The following is a 23432-nucleotide window of genomic DNA, read 5'->3' as shown; positions in this document are numbered from 1 at the left end:
AAAGAGGCTCTGCAAAAATGGTTTGGAGTTCAGTCTTTGAGGGCTGATTCTCTGTTGCTTGAGAAGGCTAAATTTATCATGAAGTGTCTCTCTTTCATCAATCAACTTATCAATCAATCAATCAATCAATCAACCATCCCATGTAATGAAGAATAACAACAGTCTTCCAATCGTGGACTTAAAGGTGCTTCTTATTGGGCTAAAAAGAAATCTCATTCCAATTTATATACAGCCAACTATCAGTACAGATAAAACTATGTTCATTTTCTGTAACCCAAAGCAATAGTTTTTTTTTTTTTAATAACTGGAAGGCATGAGTCTATCCAGCATTTTTATGGACAGCCTTTGGGTGCTTTTGCTACAATGTGGACTTCAGTACAGACTAAAAACAGTCTTAATGCTAATATACCCAAAACTTATCTTTTGTAAAGTAAAATAAAAAACTGGTAAATTTTAGGGAGTCCACAGAGTTTTAAGGTCAAATGGATTTATAGGTCCTCTTATATGTCAAATGGACTTCAGATAAGTACAGACTGTTTCTCCACTTTCCTATTCCTGAGGGTGTTATCTCTCCCTCACTTCCCTTGTTTTGAAACTTATTATCTCCCCAAAACTACTAGAACTGTAAACCTAGGATCTTGAAATGTGGTATTTTTCTTTAAGTTCATAAACTTTATCTTCTGTTCTTAGTAAATATATGTCTAAGCAGATTTCCACTTGACCAACACATCTATCCAGGAATCAGCCATGGAATACAAACTTCTTCAAACGGCTTCCAGCCCTGAATTTGCTGAAAGCTGAGGTGAACCAGGCCAGCTAATGTGTTTGCTCTTGATTTCTTAATCTGGATTATTGAACCAGATTCTTTTGATGAATGTTCAATTTGTTCAATTGACTGAATACTGTCCCGGCCTTTCACTAGCCTTCCAGTCTTTCTAGGCCCTGGCAATTTCAGCAGCATGTAGCTATACAATAGAGTACATAACCCTTTATCCCTGAAATGCTGGAACATCAGTGCATAAGGAATCTTACTGGCATAGGTGACAAAAGTCCTCCCTGGGGTGCTTATTAGCACACCAGCAAATGTACCTGTTAAAGCAAATAAAGCTAGAACTACAAACAATATTTTGCAATTTAAAAACTTGAAGGGTGGGGGTTGTTGCCTCAAAGGACCACTTTATTCCATTTTGCCTCAGGCTTTTCTTTAATCTTATATCTTTGAGAACAAGACTTCATTGCAATATTAGAATTTTCCGGTACTCTTTCACACATAAACTGCATATTCTGTATCTCCTTTTTCTTGCTTTTTCACTTTAGAAGTTTGTAAGTGTGGTCACTGATAATCACTGTTAGGGTAGAAGTAATTCTACTGGCCTCCTGTCATGGACCTAGCAATTGGTTGACCTGCCCCTGATGCAAGTATGCCAGGTACATCATGTTTATCAGATGTGTGTTGAAGATAAAATGACCATAGCCATACCAGCTTTATTGTTTTGTGTTTTCTCTCTCAGTTCTCACTGTATGACCCTCTCTATGCCCCCCAGCTCTCCTCATGGCTCTCTTACTGCTTCCTTCTATCAGTCTGTCTGCCTACACATCCACATGTCTATTTCTATTCTTTCTCCAGGTCCTCACTTCCATCTCCTTTATCAATAAACCTTTTTGAATCAGGTGTTTGCATGGTGAATTGTTTTCAGAGGTATACCTTGGTAGCCTGCCAAAGATATCCACAAGCTTTATTATATTCCATAACAACCGTACATTAGAATTAATGTTAGGCTGTCTTGAAATCTCTGCCAATGAAATTAGTCCAAAACCTTTGAATTTACCCTCTGGCATATTTGTAGGACAAAGGCAAGAAGCAGGCATATTCTCTCCAAAATATCACAAGAATGATCACTATTCCAGTTGCTAATATTGTTCCCTTCTATAACCTATTGAGTTGGGCCTGCATAGTCCACATTGTTTCCAGCATTATTGTCTTCCAAGCTTAAATAGGGGCAAATACAAAGTGAACCTTAGTAGACACTAGAATATAATGTTGTACCACTTTTCTACTCCAAAGTATATTGTCCATATTTTTTTCAAAAACCTCCAAAACCAGACCTATGACAGAAATACACCACCCTCTGCTACAAACTTTTGTCTTAGTTAATTCTCTATATCTGTGAAAACATACTAGAACAAAGACAACTTATAAAATAACACATTTAATTTAGGGCTTGTTTACAGTGTCAAGGGCATGAGTCCACATTCTTCATAGAAAGGAACTTGGCAACATACTGGCAGGCAAAGCAGTGCAGTAACAATTAGGAGCTTATATCATTTAGACAAGGTGGAGGCAACGAGAGAGAAGAGCTCACAAGGAATAGCATTCACATTTTAATCCTCTAAGCCCAACCCTAGTGACAAATGTCCTCCACCAAGGAAACACCTATCAATCTCATGAAAAATTTGTATCTACTGAGAACCAAGCATTCAAATATTGGAGTCTGGAAGGGATATTCTTATTTGAAACATCACATAGACTGTGTTTTACCTTAACTAATTTAACTTTAATTCTTTTTCTTAACTCTTTTATCAAACTTTAATATTAAACATAAAAAGTAAATGGGTCACCTTGGAGACTTTTAGATGGCATGTTCTGCACTGCATAAAATGTTGTAGTGTAATTGTTTTATCTTCTAAGATTTGCAGATCAATGTCCATGTTTGATCATGGGGCACTGTGTAAACAAAATACCTTTAAAAATAAATCATTAACAAATTTAATTGCAGAAATATCAACAGCATTACAGTGCTTGGTGATGTTAAAAAAGGGAAGCTAAAGAGAGAGAGAAACGTTCATTATGAATGGCATGGGCATTTTAAACCTCCATTATCTGATTAGAGTGTAATTGTTCTATGACAGCAATGCAGATGTGAATGGGAACACATGAAGAACAACTAATGATGTGCATTATTTAGGGTATCTTTATAAAATATAATTTTTAAATGCTTTGTCCTAATACTTTTCTACAGTAAATTATTTGTCTCTCTTTTGAGCTAGTTATTCAGCCTCAATGGCCTTTTGGGAGCTCATGAATCAATCGGCAGCCTAGGGAAATTCCAGATCCTTCAAATAGCTTTTTCTCATCCTCAATTCAATTGTGATACCTAACACTATCTTGGTGAACTTTACTACAGCTGTTGTTAGTCATCACTGCTGGGTCCCCATCCTTGACAATGACACTGTTCTAGACAATGACACTGAGATCCTGAGTCCTGATGACCTCCTGATGATCTCCATCGCCTTGATTGGAGATCATCAAACCTGAGATTGGCTAAGTGTCATTGTTTTGCCAACAACAGTGGCATCTTCTTCATTTGAATGGCACTTTCTCCAGTGAGACAGAGCAAGACACTGAGCCCTGTGTGGATGGCTGGGTTATGACAGAAGCAACTTTCTTTGCACCACTGTAACTGAGGTAAGTTGTGGGGAGCCAACAGAAGGTGGCTATCATCCTTGCAGCCATCTTAAGCCATATACCCTGAGAAGAGACTTGATTACATCAGCCTACAACAGCTGAGCACACTCTGATAATATCTTGCTTTAGATACCCAGGATCTTCCCTTGGGTATGTGAGACTTAAAGCTGTAATTTAGAGCCAAGACTTAAGGGTGTGACTTAGAGATCAGATTTAGAGACAAGCCCTAAGGGCATGACTTAAAGGCATGACTTAGAGGCGTTGCTTAGAAGTGAGACATATAAAAGGTGAGAAGCAGACAGAAGAGTACAGTACAACTTGGAACTAGGAATTAGGTTAGAGAATACAACTTAGAGTACAACTTGGAGTAGGAATTATGCATTGAGGAAGAAGACTCATTAGACATTAGGCACTTAACACTTGGAAGAAGTAACTTGGAACTTGGAGGCACTAGGGACTAGGAACTAGGGACTAGGAACTCAAGACTTGGGACTTGGAGAAGAAGAGAGACTGAAGTATAAACGGGATTGAATCACACTCTGCCTTGTCTCCATTCCTCGCATCTGTCCTCACTCTCTCTCTTGCTGAACCCCGACCCGCAGACCGTAGCAGCTTGGGGCAGTGCAGGGTCTAACAACTTATCCCCCAAGGCTTTGGCAGTACGGGTTCCAACATTGATAGAGCAGTCTGAGACATTTTGGCCCCCAAACATGGGGTAGTACAGTTCTCAACATTTTTGGCCCCCAAACGTGGGGCAGCTTGGGCCACAACAGTAAGTCATTTCCCCAACATGAATTCATTATGTGGCTTTACCAATAGCACAAATGGTGGATATTCTTTTAGCACAGTCTTCAATTTTAGTCAACATTATTTAATGATATATTACTTGTGAAACATTTCTATTTCTAGCATTTTATTCGAAAGATGACCAAAGTTTATGAGTTAAATTATTTATTAATGTTTTCTAGAATATATGTATATGTACCACATGTGTGCTTGGTAAACAAAGAAGTAAAAGAGACTGTTGTATCCTAGGAAACTGAAATTAGAGATGTTTGTGAGCCACTATGTATATGCTAAGAACTTAACTCAGGTCCATTGCAGCAGCAGTAAGGGCTCTCTATTTCTTAGCTATATCTTCAACCCCATGTACTAATTAATTTTAGCTAATACTTATGTGCTTTCTTAGAAATGTTATAGCTAGACAGTGTTATTGAGCTTTGATTTAAAATTTAAAAATAACTGCATGATTATATAAAACCACAAGACCATCTAAGGCTTTTGCTCAAAGGTACAGTGATTATGTTTCACATGTGTGATCCAGTGTTCAATATCTGCATTGTCTAAGAAAAGACACTATATTTTACCTCCATAACACACTAGAATATTTCTCCTTGTTAGAACACTCTCCCACTTGAATAAATACTCACTTTTACCAAAAATAATAGAAGAAAATAAGGAATAAATAAGAGAGAGAGAGAGAGAGAGAGAGAGAGAGAGAGAGAATCTACACCTAGTGGAATATTATCAGAGTTTATACATGAATAACCATGATCCAGAAGATTCTTTAAGTATCTCAAACAATTGTACTTTATGGCCTATTTGAGAAATCTTCTTTGCATGTTTTACAAATCATTAACCTAAGCTATAGTGTTAGATGGATATACTTAGAGAAAATTAATATTAGCTGATATTAGAAACCACATTGTATTCAAAAGCAATGTGGAAGAGTAAGATAAGGCTATAGAGTAAAATCAGTGGTTATGGTAAAGGGTTAGAGAAAATATGCACTAAGTAGGTCTACACTCTGATTTGGTGTTTTTTTCTTTTCTAGTGGGACCTGGTGTGTGACTATCAGCAATTAATTTTGTAGCTAAATTATTATTCACAATTGGCATATTTTTAGGAAGTATATGTGGCCATCTGTCAGGCAGGTGAGTGTGTTTAAAGTGCTCCCACTCACTCTATGTGTACTTTTAGCAGATGGAACTTATAGAAGTTGAAGTATTGATTGTATATTATACTGTTCTAGTTCTGCCACTAAAACAGAAAAAAAAACTCTGAACAAATGTTCAAAATGCAGATACACAAGACAGTTTAGAAATAGAGGAAGGGTTAACTGTGGGATAAAGACTAAGAAATGTCATATGATTAATTTCACTGTAGATACATAATTTATAGAAAAGAGTGTTATCCTTGGTTAAGGCACATGGTTCCCTTCCTTTTGGACATTGAACTGAATAGATGAAATCTCAAGTGAAAAAAGTATGGCATTTTAGTTGCTTGATCATGACAAACAGAATGACTTTTGATGCCTGTGAAATATACAACCTTGTGTCATTGGGAGTGTATTGGTGTAAGAAGATAGTTGTCTGAATTCATCCATCTCTTGGATAATCCCTCCATCTTGCTGCCAAGATCAAAGTAAGTTCATGTTTCCAGGCCAGAAACCAATTTCTATCCTGTTTCTCCAGATGTTTCTTGTTTGTCTGTTAACCAGTAAATTAGAAAAGAATGTAAATAGAGGAGTTGTCTGTTATCTAAACTAAGATACCCAAGTCATAAATGTATATAACAGATTGCCTGTCATGACCTAATTGACTACATGCAGATTGAACACTCATTCTTTCTCTAAACATCCAAGGCTCTGAGTCAAGAATCTTGAAACCTAGAAGCCTGGATAAGGCCCAACCACTAACATACTCCCTTCCTATGACTGGATGACTATAAATTATGGCAAATCTCCAATGCTTCCATGCTCAATCCTTTGTATAAAAAGTATAACCAGACAATGCTATAGCCCACACAGTTCTGCCTCACTTTGTGATTTCATTCTTTTAAAATGTTGTACAATTTTCTTTTATGGATATGGTTCAGTTCCTGAGCTGGCCACCTCCCTGAGTGCTAAGAGAATAAAGCCTTCAATTTAACCCTCATTCTTTGAAGTGAATTATACCTATCACTTCTGTGCTTGCTTCTCTTTGATGCAGGTTTCTGATAGTTACATATTCCATAATATTATATAATTAGGCAAGTAAATACTATAGCAATAAATTGTGTAATAAGAATTGGTATCTTGTGCCTGAATATATATTGTCTTTAAGTAGACAATTTCAGCAAATCAACTTGTTTCACTTTTCTTCCCTGTTATTCAGACACTCCTTAAAACACAGGATATTGAAGCAGAGCTGAATGATCACATATTTTGAGACAAGATCATTACAGGGAAGTGAAGCAATAGGACTTTATAGGAGAGGGTGAAAAATTCCATTCTGCAGGGAGGCTCAGGAGGTAAATCAGTAATGTTGAGAAGTCCCTAACATTGACCAGATTCACTAGCCACCTCCTTTCCCATGTATGTATAAGTAGTTAGCATTTCTGAAAGACACTCTCAGACAAGCTGATCTACCTAGAAAAAGCTCAAACCAGCTGAATGCTCTAGAACAGTGGGAATTCATCTATCTTACCAGGAAGTGACTCAAAACAACTGTGTTGCCAACAAAGGCCACCCATCAACCTGTTGAACTAACTGTGTGCCAGGCAGGGCACTATTTCCAGGTTTCATGAGCTATCTCCCATGCTGGATGTATTTGGTGATGGAACTATCTTTGAGTCATGTTACTCCCTTAACGAGCTCCTCACACATATTCCTTGGACTAACTCAATAAAACTCATTGGTTCAACAAGTTGGATTTTTGTGGTGTCTATTCTTTGGTCTCTTCATTTCCCTATCTGAAGTGAGAAGACATTAGTTAACATATTTCAATAATAGTGTCACACAATGTAGTCATAGGGCAATTTTCATTTCTTCTTTGAGGAGTGCCACAGAAAATGTTAATAATCAAAAAATGGAGTAGTTAACATAATGACATTCTAGGAAATATGTGTCAAAATATTCATTAGTGTGATATAATGAAACAGAGACATCAGAAAAAAAAACACAAAACCAAGAATGTTATTTAAAAACAGATTAATAAAGTCACAGGTGTTTACCCACCTACCCCCAACCCCCTCTCCACCCTCAGATCCCCCCCCCCCCCAGTGTTCAGCCTTCAGGGTACCAATGACCTTGTCTCCCACCTATGCCCAACAAGGCCATCCTCCCCTACATATACAGCTGGAGTCATGTGTCTCTCCATATGTGCTCCTAGACTGGTGGTTTAGGCCCTGGGGAGCTGGTTGGTATTGTTGCTCTCCTCATGGGGCCACCGGCCCTTAAGGTTCCTTCAACTTACTCTCTAACTCCTCCATTGGGAACCTTTGATCAGATTAATGGATAGCTGTGGGTATCTGTCTCTGGGTATGTCAGACTCTGGGGGACTTCTAAGGAGACAGCCTTATCAGGCTGCTGTCAGCTTTCCCATCCTGACATCCTTATCAGCGTCTATTTTTGGTGACTGCCCATGGAATGAATACCCAGATGGAATGGTCTCCCTACAACGCCCCCTTCAGATTCTGTCCCACACTTTGTCTCCATATTTGCTCCCTTGGGTATTTAGTTACTCCTCCTAAGAAAGACCTAGGCATCCTCACTTGCTCTTTCTACATCATGAGCTTCATGTCTGTCTGGTAGTTGGATCTTTGTTGTTTCAAATTTTTGGGCTAATCTCCGCTTATCAGTGAGTAGATACCATGTGTGTTCTTTTGTGATTGGGTTACCTCACTCAGGATGATATTTTCTAGTTCCATCCATTTACCTAAGAATTTCTCAAATTCATTATTTTTAATAGATGAATAATATTCCATTGTGTAAATGTACCACATTTTTTGTATCCATTCCTCTGTTGAAGGGCATCTTAATAAAATGTCAGCCCTCTTTAAAAAAACTATCTTGATACTAAAATTTGTTTTGAGAATTGTATATTGCAGAATGATCAGCCTTGGTGTATCTACTCAACAAGCAAGCTGGGCAGACCTGCTCAAACCTCTGAGGTCCGGGAATTCCATCTGGAGGCATCGAAGACACAGCATCAGAGGATTGTCAATTTGCTCTCCCCTCCCCCCACTCCTCTTCTAATATCTCAACGCCCATAATCAGCTTGAAGAAGCTAATGATGAGTCAGCACCCCTATTCCCTGGGCTTGGGGACTAAGGTGGTAAATCTTGGGCTGTCTCTCTAAGGAAAAGTAGTGGTTTTGTTGGAATAGAGAGGATTAGCTAGGGTTTATTGCATAGCCATAACCTATTAGTAGAAATCTGTATAATTAATATCAAGATGAAGATATAAATTCTTAAATGGCACCAATTTACTTTGTTTACAAATTTTAAGGTTTTCATTGGCATGAGCTTCTTAGTGATATAAGAGTGAGATGAATATTGTTACTCTCATAGGCATTGTACCAGTATAACACATTTAGGAATACAAAGCTTAGACCCAGTCCTTCTTTAACTTTTTTAACTGATTTGAGATGGTCACCCTGTGAGTTAAGGGACTATAGCAAATTCATGACTTGGAGTTTATTATAAGGGTGTTCTCTATGTTTTATTTAGAAATAGCTGAGTGGAGTTAACAGGCAACAGTCCAGATTACCTTACATGGATAGCTGGTTTTCAAAACATCAGAAATCCTTAGAATTGACATGACAAACATTTCAGTATTAATGTTCATTTTCATTAGAGACCGGTCTGCTCCGGACAGCTTCCTATATTGAATTCTAAGAAGAAATTGAGCATCCTTGGAGTTACTCCAGTTGTGATGAGACAGCCACTAGGCAAGAATTGCCACTTCCCTTCTACAGACAAATTACTGTCCAGAAAAGGACACACTTGCAGAATAGTCAACTGATTATATCTGCCTATACAGAGTAATCAGCCCTTAATAATTCTGCAGCACTAAGGTCTGTCAGATGATCCTGGGCCAGAAGGCAGAAGAACAGATGCTCCAACGTTTTGAAGTAGTAAGAGTGTCCAGGTGTTCAGAGGTCTCTATAAATTGGCTAAGTTTTAGAAACTATGATTTGTGCTTCCCACAATTATAGTTAACTCAGTCATTCTGGATTTCTGATGGGGTTGAAAACATATAGCTATTGACCTTAAGAAAAAAGATTTGAGTGGATGGTCGTCAGCTGACATTCATCCTAAAGCCAGGTTCAGAACTAAATGTTTTAGTTAGAATAGATGACAGAGGTGCTGGTTAGTCAACAAAAGGATGGACTGGGTATTAGGACTATACTGTACCTCACTGGTACAAATTGGCATAATTATGCTCTAATTGTATTTTGAGAGAAAAGTTTCCTTTTAACAGGAAGGGTGATGTGTAGGAGGAGCTAAGGTAGGAGGAGTACTGAGAGGAAGAAAAGGAGTAAGAAGAGGAGAAGAAGAAGGAGAGGAGAAGCTAGGTGATGAAAGAGAGAAAGAGGGGGGAGACAGGGAGGCAGATGTTCATGTATCTCCACCAGTCAAAGATAGTTGTTATATCTAGGTTGGGTAGTGGGTTACACCTCTGATTGAACAATTCCAAACTTATAAAGCCTATGATTAACATTATTTTAAAAAAATGTATAAATGCAAAAAGGAAAAGGGGGCATGGGATAAGGGTTTCCTAAGGGGTGTGGGGGGGAATGGGGATAGGGGATGCCATCTGAAGTGTAAATAAAATATCTAATAAAAAAATAAAGTCACAGAAGTAACAGTACTGAATTTTAAAAACAAAATCAATCAAGTGCAATGCACATGAGCAATGAAAATCTGACATCTATAATTTTTATTTTTATTGAGTCCACTTTTAGAAACACACAAGGCTACCACCAAATGCTTACGATATAAAGTATCACTACATTTACCAATGTTCTAAATAACCATTTCTGTGATAATATATTTGTTTTATATAACTATATAACATTTAAGCTGAACAAGCTTTACAACAACTATGACTGGCTGGCAGTCAAATAAGTCACCACAAGTCATGGCAAACCTCCAATGAAAATTTCCTTGTTCAAGTCCGTGTGTCAAGTTATTACTGGACAGTGCTGCAGCATTGTTAAATAAAATCATTTCATTTAAGAGAACATTTATTCATACATTCTTCTCCAATCTATATTGAGATAAATTTTTAGGAAAAACATGTATGTCTTATAAGTCCTGTCTTAATTAGCATTTTATTGCTGTGAAGAGACATGACCAAGGCACCTCATAAAGGACAACATGCAATTGTGGCTGGCTTCACAGTTTCAGAATGTGGTCCATTATCAACATGGCAGGAAGCATGGCAGCATCTAGGCATGCATGAAGCTGGAGAAGGAGCTGATAGTTTTCTATCTTGATCCAAAGGCAGATCTAAAGAAGACCATCTTCTGCAGGCAGCCAGGAGGAGGCTGTTTTCCACATTGGGTGAATCTTTAGCATTGAGTCTTCTAAGCCCACCCCCACAGTGACACACTACCCCCAGCAAGGCCACATCTATTCCCATATACCCACACTTCCTAATGGTGACACTTCCCATGGGCTAAGCATATTCAGACCACCATAGTACTCATGAGATGGAGTGTATAACTCACGTTATGATGTGACTAAGCTAATGAGAGTTGCAAACAACACAAGGTTTCCAGTTCCCATTTGTTAGCACATCTGCTCTTATAAAGTCTATACAAATAATTTGTTCAATTTGACATAAATTATTGCATTTCTAGTATTCTCAGAAATGCATAATTTTGTTTTCCTGTGTTAAATTACTCTTTCTGTTTCTTCATTCTCAGTGTTGCTCATTTCTCTTGTTGCAACCATTTAGAAGTCTCTTGTTCTGCATCATGACTGTCTTATAGCTGTACTGCTAAGTGAAATAGAAATTTCCAGGTCAGTAAATTCAAATTCAACAAAAGTAGATTTTATGGAGGCACAGATCAGATATTCCTGTAATATTATTGTAGCCACAATCTCTGCAGTACTAAACTTCCAAGTGCTGACTTAGGTACCAAATTGTACTACATTACTATGCTCATGTGTCCACCAAAGGTTCATGTGTTTGAATACATTGTAGTTTAGCTAATGGAAGTATTTTTGGAAGACAGGAAACATTTTTCAGTGGAATTTGATTGGAAGAATTGGATTGGTTGAGTATATATTGAAGGCTGTACCTGTTTGAGATCTGGGTATGACCTCCATTTACTGGTTCAACCTTTGAATGAGACATCTACCACCTGGTCATGGCACCATACTACATTTACCATGCTTTATACATTGTGATGAAATGTATCTGCTGGTATTCTCTACCAAAGTAAATTTTCTCTCCCTTGAATAGATTTTAAAAGTATTTTGTAATATCAATGTAGCAAACTAGTAATAATATGTTAAATACATGATTTGGTGTGGAATCTTTATGGTACGTTAATTTCAACATAACACTATTTTTCTGGATTAACATAATGAAATTGCTGGTGAAAAATTGAGGAAAAGCTTGTTTCACTATGTTTTTATTCTTAAAAAATGAAAAAAAATTTAGATCACACACACTTAGATACTTCTTATTACTTATCGTTTGCAATTACACCTGTGTTGAAGTTTGTGCTCTTCTTTGTATTTATTGGAAAGGAGGACAAGCAGCATGGTCAGATAAAACCAAGGACACTGAATTCAGCCTATGCTTAATGTAATCATTTAAAAATTATAAAATCATATGTAAATGTGGCAAGAGTTACTGGTAAAGTGAAGAGAATTCACTCTTTATACAAAAGTTACATATAACTGGGTCTTCTGTTGTTTCACCTTATCTGGATGAAGTGTATAACATCTCATTATGTTCATTTATGAATAAACAAATAATTTCCAAAAATGTACATTGAAAATATTGGATATGTTATACTTTCACTCTTATTGGAGCTCATTTCTTCAGGATTCTAGCAAATACAGAACACCAACTGAGACATGCAATCTTTTAGAATTGAGCAAAACTTGATTCTTAGACTTTCTCTCTCTCTCTCTCTCTCTCTCTCTATATATATATATATATATATATATATATATATATATATATAGAGAGAGAGAGAGAGAGAGAGACTGATTCATAACACAAGTTCTGTGACTTTATAGAACACTGACTAACATACTTTGTTGTGAAGCCTTAATTGGCCTGTTGGTAGTACATTTTTACAAAATGCATTTCTTCTAAACAGGAAAATCTCTGAAGATAGAAAGGCTCCATGTAGTGGTATTTGTACAAATAAAGTTGGAAGGGAATATGATTTGGATCGTTCAGTGACCTTATTTGCAGGTGATATGGATGAAGGACATAAATAGCAATTTTTTCTCCACAACTATTGAATGTAGGAAGAACTTGGCTACATAAAACATGTATTCAGAAGTGCCCATATCTCTAATTTGATGTCTGGATCCCCTTCCTTTTCTATTAAAAGAAAAAGATTTAACAAATGTTATCAGAGTGTCATCAGGATAGATATATTTGATCAGAAATGACTCTAAGAAATAAAATCTGTTAATACAGAGATATGAATTTACATAGACAAGTACAAAACTTATCTTGCAGACACATCTGCCACACAATTTCATCATCCCAACAGTTATATATGCAGCTGCTTCCATCATGTAAATGAGAAGCAGGAGCAGGTTTACCAAGCTTGTGCATCCAGATGTCAACAGCTGATTACATGTGGTTGTTAATAAAATTTAGATGATATAATTAGTATACAAAATGTATCCAAGCTGATTCATTTAGGGAAAAGAATACTTTATTAAATGATATTTTCTTTGTGCTATCATGGAAGTTGGTATATATCTCTGGAAGCAGTCCACATATTCTTGTATGATGAGCCACTCTACAAATGTATATCCAGGTAGAGAGAAATGGACCTTTGTAGATCCAGGTTGCAGAATTATAGAGTGTTTGTGGTTGAATTAGTACCTCCTTTTACTGAAATTATTACACAACACAAGAATATAGAGATTCATACGTCAGAATATGTGGTAGGTATTCAACTAAAGAACAAATATTTTGAAGGTTAATTTTGTTTTGGGTTTTTTTGTTTTTCTTTTTTGTTTGTTTGTTTGTTTGTTTGTTTGTTGTTTTCTAGTTTCATTAATTTAATGTATGAGTGCACTGCAACATATACATATACCTGCCAGAAGAGGGCATCAAATCACTTTATAGATGGTTGTGAGCCACCATGCAGTTGCTGGAAATTGAACTCAGGATCTCTGGAAGAGCAGCCAGTGCTTTTAACTGCTGAGGCTCTTCATCAGCCAGATGATTAAATTTTGAATGGAAAATGACAGCACAAAACTTGTTTCTATCTCCAACATCTTCATTGACAGGTGGCTATCAGAATCAGTTTAGTGGCTGATTGTGACCAACAATCCCCAGAAATGCTTCAAGTAATATAGAAAAGTTACAGACATAAATGGAATGAAGAATTCTTTTGACACCCTAACCATGGGGGTGAGTATAAGGGGAGTTGTTATAACATAAAGGAAATACAAGCTTGACATGTGTATGAGTTATTGCCCAAGATGCATTATGCTGTCAATACATATGAGAGTTTTTGTCTAATGAGAATAAAAGCACTGATATTTTCATCCCTTTATTTATTGTACATTTCTTTTGTTTTTAAATTTTTATTGGATATTTTATTTACATTTCAGATGTAATCCCCTTTCCCCATCCCACCAGGAACCCCCTATACCATACCCCCTCTCTAGTAACTTTCTCAAGCAGTAAAAAGAACATTCTCTGACCAGAAAAGACAACAGCACTATTCTATGGACTTTAAAAAAATCATTAAGAAGGCAAGTCACCTGGCACATAATCTCCACATAGCTAAAGAACTGTATTACCTCTAGTACTAAGTCCCATTACATCTATAGCCATAAAAATTTAAATAAGTATAAAGTATTAGATGTGAATTTTTTCCTATAAAGCTGGCCTAAAATCCAGGTATAAAGTGGTTGGTTACATCCAAAATGATTTTGGACAATTCCCTTTTTGTATACATGTAGTAATAATGGCTTTACTAAGCTTTTTCTAGTTCCTAAATGATGACTTAGAGACTTGTTCATTTAAAATGCCTAGGCCATAAGGTAAGCTTGTTCCTCTACTGGTTTGAAGCTCAATTAACCCATATATTATTCCATGTATACCACATGGCTAGTTACCTTTCCTCAGTTTAGTATGTCTGATTTCATACAAGTCTGGGATGGATCTTCCCCATCAAACTCTATCCCAGAGTTCATCACTCTCTGCTAGATGTCCCACCTTCTAATCCTGCCTTAGTTCATTATTGGCCATAAGGGTTTTATTGACAGGTAATGCTTCCACACTCTACCCAAGAGATTATTACCGCCTATACACATATATCTATGATCTGGAACAAGAATCCACTGATCACTAAAATGATGTAGACTATTGTCTGAAAGCAGCCTGCAGAGCAACTTTCAGTGCAATGAAACTAGCCAGAAGAGAATAAGATTACAGGTTTTTTTCCAGGTTGTTTTTCTGTGTCCAGCCAGAACTTGTAGTATATTCAATAACTGGCTCTTAAAGTTCATACTGTTTGAAAACTACTTGTACATGGGTGATCATTAATACTGAGTGTAACGTATACAGAATCTTTAATCAATGGCAGATGCTTTGCCAGGGACACCCACAGGGATTTATTTATATTAATTGAGTCTCTAGGAATGACTAAATTAGGTAAACCTTATGAATAAAATTGATCAGAAATGAACACCTTAAAGGAAGACAACATTATTCCCTGTGTTTTTAAACTTGGGTATATAATAAGAGACAGCTGGCTTGAAATAATATTCACTGCTTTCTGATTCTTGAATGCATATACAGTACAACTAGCTGCCTTTCAAGTTCCTTTCCTGAAATTACTATACACTTCATGTAGGTGTCAAAATGATCTTTTTCTTCCTCAAATTTTTTTTTGGTAAGACCGTCTTATCACACCATCAGGAACACTAACTAGTAAAAAAAAGTTGCACTTAGGGTGATGTCTTTGTTAAGATAAAGCTCATATGCACTCTCAAGGCATTTGTACTGATTGTGGGAAGAACATGGAAGAAGTATAAACTCTGTAGAGAAAAGCCCTTGGATACTGTAAGTATAGCTCAAGGAACCATGGCTCTTGGGTAATGAGAATGAAGAAAGAAGCACAGACATTGGAGGTAGAAGTCATGCATGTCAAAATCCACGAACTCCAATTGGGTTGGGAACCATTAGTATTAAATTTGACCAAGAACCTGTCAACAGCATTTTGAAATCCTGAGACAGTGAATCAAAATGAATGTGAAAATCATGAACCAATTTGTTTTGTGGAGTATATTTTATAATAGGTATGTATAGTGTTTGTAGTATCATCTCTTGTACTGCATTTATCCAGATCTACAGTAGAAAGAAAACAAAAATGTAGACAGAATGATTTAAGAATGTCCAGTTGTCAGAGGAGTGACCAAACAAGTTAAAGTTTTCTGCCAAGGCATTAGCTAAGAGTTTGCATCAGCTGCAGTGAGACATCATGCTCCACACAAGACAGAAGGAAAACAGCTATGAGAGCAAAATCCAGTCATAAAATGATACAACTTGTTAACATGCAGAAAAACCTCTAAAAGGAAGAAGCTTGAACTAAGGCCCTTGACTCAGTCCATGTGAATCCATGTACAAGGAAAGAAATAGAGCTCTGATCCAAGATAGCCAGATTACATTTTGAGCTGCTAGTAAAATGTGAGTGAGTGACCACATAATAATAGGTTGGAAACATGAAGTCCAGAGAGAGTGAATCAGTGAGTACTGATCCAGTTCTAAGAGCAACAGAAGCCTCACGGCATATGGCAGGACTAGAGTCACTTACAGCATTCCCTCAGAGATCACTGCATAAATCTAAGAAGTTGAATATCCTGTGATTAATTGGAGACTCTATGATGTTGTTGATGCCAAAAACATGAGATATCTGTTGCAGAATGTTGCATTCATGGAGTATAGGTGTCTCAAAACAAAAGTTATTTGTACTCTCAACAACACAGCTGGTGAAATAGGCTGGAGAAGTTTGAAACCTAGGAGTTTGATTATGAACCATGAACTGAAAATGTGAGATTTGTGCTGATTAGTCTTATGACACCTCGACACACAAACTAGTGGTGTCTAAAAGGAGATGAACTTACTTGAAAAAAATGCCTCGATCAGATCTGGCTGTAAGCATTTTCTAAATTAGCAATTGATTGGGTGAGGGTCCAAGCCATTGTGGGTAGTTCTATCTCTCAGCTGGTGATCCTGAGTTTTATAAGAAAGCAAGCTGAACAAGCCATGGGAAGCAAGCCAGCATGGAGCACTCCTCCATGGCATCTGCATTAGGGTTTGCCTCCAGGTTCCTGTCCTGTTTGATTTCCTGACTTGTTTGCTCTTGGTGATGAACAACAATGTGGAATTACAGGCTGAATAAGTGCTTTCCTCCCCAACTTTCTTTATGTTCTCAGTATTTTGTTGCAGCTATAGAAACACTAAGACAATTTGGTATAAGTGACAAACTTGAGCCTGTTTGGGGGAGGATTACTGAAAGCTTTTGGAAATTTGGTCTGGAAAATCCATTTAGGGTAAACTATGGATTGGTGGTTTTGTTTTTGTTTTTAATATTTTATTTATTTACATTTCAGATGTTATCCCCTTTTCCCATTCTCCCCCATCCCCAGATATTACCTATCCCATTCCTCTCCTTTTGCTTCTATGAGGATGTGCCCACTCTCACCTCCCTGCCCTCAAATTTCCTCACACTGGGGCATACAGCTTTCACTTGATCAAGAATCTCCTCTCCCAACAATGCCCAAAAAGGCCATCCTCCACTACATATATAGCTGCTGCTATGTGTCCCTCCACGTGTGTTCGCATGGTGGCAGTTCAGATGCTGGAAGCTCTGGTTGGTTGAGATTGTCACTCTCCCCATGGGGCTGCAAACCCCTTCAGCACCTTCAGTTTTCCCTTTAAATTCTCCAGTGAAAACCCCTTGATCAGTTTAATGTTAGCTGCCAATATATGCCTCTATATATGTCCGGCTCTGGAACAGCCTCTCAGGAGACAGCTATATCAGGCTCCTGTCAGCATGCACTTCCTGGCATCCACAGCAGTGTCTGTATTTGGTTATAGCACATGGACTGGATTCCCAGGTTGGGCAGTCTCCAGATGGTCCTTCCTTCAGTATCTGCTCTACACTTTGTCTCCATATTTGTTACTGTGACTATTTTGTTCCCCCTACTTAGAAGGACTGAATCACTCACATTTTGGTCTTCCTTCTTCATAAGCTTCATGTTCGCTGTGAGTTGTATCTTGGGTATTGTGAGCTTTTGGGCTAATATCCACTTATCAGTGAGTACATACCATGTGTATTCTTTTGTGATTGGGTCACCTCCCTCAGGATGATATTTTCTAATTTCATCCAATTGCCTAAGAATTTCATGAACTCATTGTTTTTCATAACTGAATAGTACCTTATTGTGTAAATGTACTACATTTTCTGTATTCATTTCTTTGTTGAAGGACATCTGGGATCTTTCCAGCTTCTGGTATTATAAATAAGGCTACTATGAACATAGTGGAGCATATTTCTTTGTTCAATGTTGGAGCATATTTTGAGTATATGCCCAGGAGTGGTATAGCTGGGTCCTAAAGTAGCACTATGTACAACTTTCTGAGGAATCACAAGACTGATTTCCAGAGTGCTTGCAATCCCATTATAATGGAGTAGTGTTCCTCTTTCTCCACATACTCACCAGCATCTGCTATCACCTAAGTTCTTGATCTTAGACATTCTGACTGGTCTGAGGTACAATCTCAGTCTTGTTTTATTTACATTCCCAGATGACTATACTAAGAACCCTGATTTTAAAAAAGTGGAGAGAGCATACACTAACAGCTTGACAGCACACCTAAAAGCTCTAGAACAAAAAGAAGCAAATGTATCCAAGAAAAGTAGATAGCAGAAAATAATGAAACTGAGTGCTAAAATCAACCAAGTATAAACAAACAAACAAACAAACAAACAAAAAACTATACAAAGAATCAACAGAACCAGAAGCTGTTTCTTTGAGAAAATCAACAAGATAGATAAACCTTTAGCCAGATGTCTTGTCTAATAATATTAAAACCTATTGAACATAAACTCTACACCTTGTAATATTACTGTCTCCTTTTTTCACTACAGACTTCTATTAACAGTAACAGGTTTTGGTCTGGCAATTTACATCCAACATCTGAGTCCGAACATTATCCTGTTGCAGTTTCCCTTTGGTGCAGTGGCCATACCAACCAGTATTATTGGAAATTTTGTACTTAATCACATGGGCCGTATAGTAGGGCAACAGGTTATTCTGTCCTTTATGGAAATCTCCATTCTGATTGTCATATTTGTGCCTGAAGGTGAAGAAAGAATTTATGAGCAAAGAATTTATGTTCCTCTGTTTCTTCAGGATTTATCATTTCCCACCTACAATAGTTCAGAGCAGTAATCAAATAATTTTTGGTGACAATGCTGGACATTTAGAGCACATGTTTCATTAAGACGCTGAATAAAAAAATCAGTCAAAATTCAATAATGAATATTTATTACAGTTAAAGGTGATTTTTCCACTAGAGATTATTCAATTTGTTCATTAAATTTTGTATTATTCTTGCCATGTATGGTGTATGCCTTATAATTCTGCCCAAGTCCACCAAAATATGTGATGAACTGTGTATGTCATCATAAAGTTATGCCAATTTGAATTGTTTATCAAGAAAATTATTTTTAATAATGTTAAAATATAGGTGGTGTGCAGAGAAGTACAAATGGATTTAACATTAAAATTCTCATGACTGAGTTCACTAAATTAAATGAATATATGTAATGAGTAAGGGTGCCATGTGGTCAACTAGCTTTGCCAAAATGTAGTGTTGTAATTAGCTTTTACTCTCTTTACTTCTATGACGATGGAGTTTAGAGTCCTTGAGCACTAGCAGTAGCACCAGCTTTTTTTCTCTTTTTCTTCGTCAGCCTTTTATTTCTGTTTGGTAATTGTGAACTGCAAATTTAAATAGGTAATCTAAACTCTCCTTGACTTTCCTCTTCAGAAATGCAGACTGTGCATATTAGTATGGCCACATTGGAAGGAGTTTTTTTTTTCTATGTAATGCAAGTAACCATCTACATGCAAATGAGCTATGTTCAACCTCATTAAGGTACAAGTTTCAAGTCCAAAATAGAATAAACTTCTCAATTTATTCTATTTAACTTAAAAAAGAAAAGAAAGAGTGAGTAGTTACCTAACCAAGTAGTCTGAATGATATTGTTTTTAGTTCTAATATATTGAAACATCACTTTGTATTGGATCTGCTATTTAGAATCCAATGTAGTGCCCAATCAGAAGTGTAACCCAATACCCAACCTAGATATATCAACTATCTTTGACTGGTGGAGACATGTGACCATCTGCCTCCATGCCCCCCTCTTTCTCTCTCTTTCTCTCTCTCATCATCTAGCTTCTCCTCTTCTTCTTCTCCTCCTCTCCTGACTCCTTCTCTTCCCCTCGGTACTTCTCCCACCTTACCTCCTCCTATATATCACCCTTCCTGTTAAAATAAAAATTTTCTCTCAAAATACAATTAGAGCATAATTATGCCAATTTGTACGAGTGAGTTACAAGATAGATCTAATACCCAGTCCATCATTTTGTTGACTCCCCCTGCTAAAATCAAGCTGAGTTCACTCCCTGCCCAAGTGTGAGGCCCACTGAGTCCACTTGGTGTGTTGTGAGCATGCCTCTGCTCCTTTGTGGTAGACCCAGTCTCCCTGAGACACCCACCCCTGACAAAGGATGGTGCAGACCAGTGACACAGCAGAGATCTACACCCATGCACAGGCCTACATTGTTTCCCACACGTGGACAATGCATGCAGAGCCAGCTCCACAAGCGCCCCTTGCTGATGCCTGCAAAAACCGTATACCCACAGATCCACGCCATCCTCTGGAACCTGCCTGAGATGCCAAGCTGCTTTCTCCCAGCCACTTCATCTGACTACAGGCTTCAGAGACATGCTGAGATCCAGAGACCCACGCCAGACTCCAGAGATGCATACCAAAACCCAGAGATGCCCACTACAGAAGACAGATGCAGACCTTCCAGCTACAGATGAACTCTTTTGTCAGTCACATAGCAAAAGTTACATGTTAGTGAGGAAAACATAATGTCTATTTAGATTAATCAGATGTCATTACCCTCAAACTGTACAACCTATATTTAATTGATTCAATGATTCCCTGTCTTACAAACCATACCCTCAATTCCCATTAACCTTGGCTTAGTTATGCTACAACCTCTGGCCTACATAGTGTTTTCTTTTGACTACCTCATCCAAAATTTTCACTAACAAAGAGTGAGATTTGGGCTGTGAAGAGATAGTTTGAACATAGCCTGGTCGAACGAGCTTTTGAAGCCCAGAGACCCTCTGGGACGGAAGACGTTCAGCTCTGTTCCTGCCCCCCCCCCGCCCCCCCCAAGTAGAGCACTGGGTTTGAGGTAATTTTTGTTGTATGTATTCTAGGTGCCAAGATTCAAGACCAGCAAAGAAGGACAATCTTATCATCAAAGTCACAAGGTTTTAAGGAACACCTGGAATTGGCATCTGATCAAAAATTTATTGAGGTTGCCAACTCCACCTTCTGTGTAGGACAGCCCCAATGCATAGGATCATTAAAATTCCTCTTGCTTTTTGCATCAATTTACATATTTATGTGGTTCATTCAGGGGGTCTCCAGTAAGCTAAGGCTCCCCAAGAGTCTTCCATTTGGTGCATGGACCAGAAAGGAATTGACCCCCTGTGAGAACGTACCAGAGGGCAGTAGATCAGAGGTCTCAAGAGCAGGTACCACAGTTTACTTGTCTGTCTTTTGTCTGCTGTTTGTCAAAAGTCTGAACCTGTAAGCCTGTCTGAACTTTCCATTTGCTTGTAAGTGTCTGGGGGGCTCAGCAAGCCCATGGTGTTTGGGGCAGTCAAGAGTGACAGGACATGACTGCAGGGAGCCTGGAGGACACTTCAGGTCCCCTGGAGGGGGTCAGGAGGACCCCACTCCTTCTGGAACCTGTTAGATTTGGTCCAATGTAAGTCATTCAAATTGTCTGAATCTGTTAGATTTGGTCCAGGGTAAGCGTGCCAAGTCATCTGGCTCCTGGATTCTTCCGCAAGCAGTTTTCCTGTCTTCATTGTCTCTATAACCTGGTCTCTGTGCCTGTGGCAGGGGGAGAACTGTCTGTATAACCTGGTTTATGTGCCCATGACAGGGGTAAGCTGTCTGTGTTGTCTTTCTCTGTTTTCTCGGTGAACTGTCTGTGTGTTGGTTGTCATTCTCTGTGTTCTTGGACTTTGACTGAAGTTATTTTGGACTGAATCTACCATATTATACATCCTAATTAACTACTAGAGGGAAGTTAGAGAAAGAGATAACATGGTCACCAGCAGTGGAGGGGAGGAGGAGACACAGCACAATGGCTGCAGCTCCCACTTTGTGGAGTGGCCGGTGCTGAGGAATTCAAGGGCATCCATAAAAAGATAGGCTGGGCCCAGGTGGTTAAGAACCTGGCAGAGGAGAAGGGCAACTTCCATGAGCCATGGCAGCAGGACAAAACAGCCCCAGAGGCTTCCCACTTGCTGCTTGCAGGGACCTTGGCTGCTGGCTGCTTCTGGTGTGAGAACATGGTGGTCCAGATAGCGCAGTGGCTTTTCAAATTATCACCCATTTCAGGTGGCACACCAATTTTGGGCAAAAATTCACTAGAAATTTAAGATTATTCACCTGAGAGTTAATATATATAATATATATTAAACATGAGTGAGTAGCGCTGAGACAAGTCACATGACTCCAGTGCAGAACCTCTGAGACAAACTGCTTGCAGGCAGGTCACCTGCTGTGAAAAATTAAAGGCTGCCCTGAGTCAGAGAGTGAAAAGAATAGGCCTCCATTTTGGTGCAAATACTGATTTGTAGTAAAAAAAGGGCAAGTCAGTTACTCTCTGCTTTTCCAAATGACCCACTTTCAGAGTAGGGTAGCCACCCGTAGGGACCTTCATACAGGTGATCAAAGCAGTAGAGGAAAAAGTTTTTAGGCCAGGATCCCTCAGGATTAATTACAGATTAGTTACCTGGATGAATCTAGTAGAGGACTCCCCCTCACCCTGATAAAAGCCTTTTTTTCCCTAGACTCTTGTAAGTTCTAGCTGTCAGGAGTGCTCTTCAGGACAGAAGAGCAAGAGAAGATACCAGAAAGAAATAATGTTCCCTCAGACATAGGGCACCATCGATTGAACAGGCTGTGGTCAATGGCGGGTTTCTTCTGACCAGATCTGACTGGGACTTTAATGTGGCAGAAGGTAAGAGGCACCTTAAAGCCTACCACCAGATTCCACTGGTAGGTCTCAAGGGGGCCACGTGAGGCCCCACTAATTTTGACCAAGGCATGTGAGGTTAAGCAGGGATCAGATGAGTTGCCCACAGCCTTTCTAGAATGGCTCATAGAGGCATTCTGTCAGTACACACTGTGGCCTTTATAGACCAGGCTGGTAGATATCAGGAAAAAGCTTCAGAGGCTAGAGGGACTGCAGGATAAGTCATTAAAGGATTTAGTGTAAGTTGCTGAGGAAGTCTACCACAACAGAGAGAAAGAAAAAGAGCAAAGAAAGAGAAAGGAAGAAAATGAAAGAGAGATGAGAAAAAGAAAGGTGACAGGAAAGGAATTTACAGAGAATCTTGGCTATAGTAGTTAAGGGAAAGCAGAGAAGGGAGACTCCAATTGAAGGGAGATAGAAAACTCCTTGAAAAGGATCAGTGTGCACATTGCAAGTAAAGGAGCCAGCTGCTGAGTAGAGAGTACCCTAGCAAATAGAAGCCGGGGTCAGGAAATCCCAAGCCTTGGGAAAAATACCCCCAAATGGCAAAGGTATTAGCTCTGAGTGAAGACAGTGATTGGGATAGATGGGGTTTGGACCCACTCAACTCTTG

The 23432-nt window shown here is 38.4% G+C and overlaps 1 pseudogene across 1 annotated transcript in view; it reads left to right on the top strand.

The window, feature by feature from the left end:
- The first annotated feature begins 3061 nt into the window (after nt 1-3061).
- Nucleotides 3062-23432, top strand: part of LOC117721899 (solute carrier family 22 member 27-like) — a 55222-nt pseudogene continuing 34851 nt past the window's right edge. The window contains exon 1 of the transcript XR_013105252.1: nt 3062-3125. The product of XR_013105252.1 is annotated as a solute carrier family 22 member 27-like (transcript). The remainder of the gene's footprint in view (nt 3126-23432) is intronic.

The sequence above is a fragment of the Arvicanthis niloticus genome, chromosome 1 (assembly GCF_011762505.2).
Source record: "Arvicanthis niloticus isolate mArvNil1 chromosome 1, mArvNil1.pat.X, whole genome shotgun sequence".
Taxonomy (NCBI): domain Eukaryota; kingdom Metazoa; phylum Chordata; class Mammalia; order Rodentia; family Muridae; genus Arvicanthis; species Arvicanthis niloticus.
This window is presented reverse-complemented; position numbering and strand designations above follow the sequence as displayed.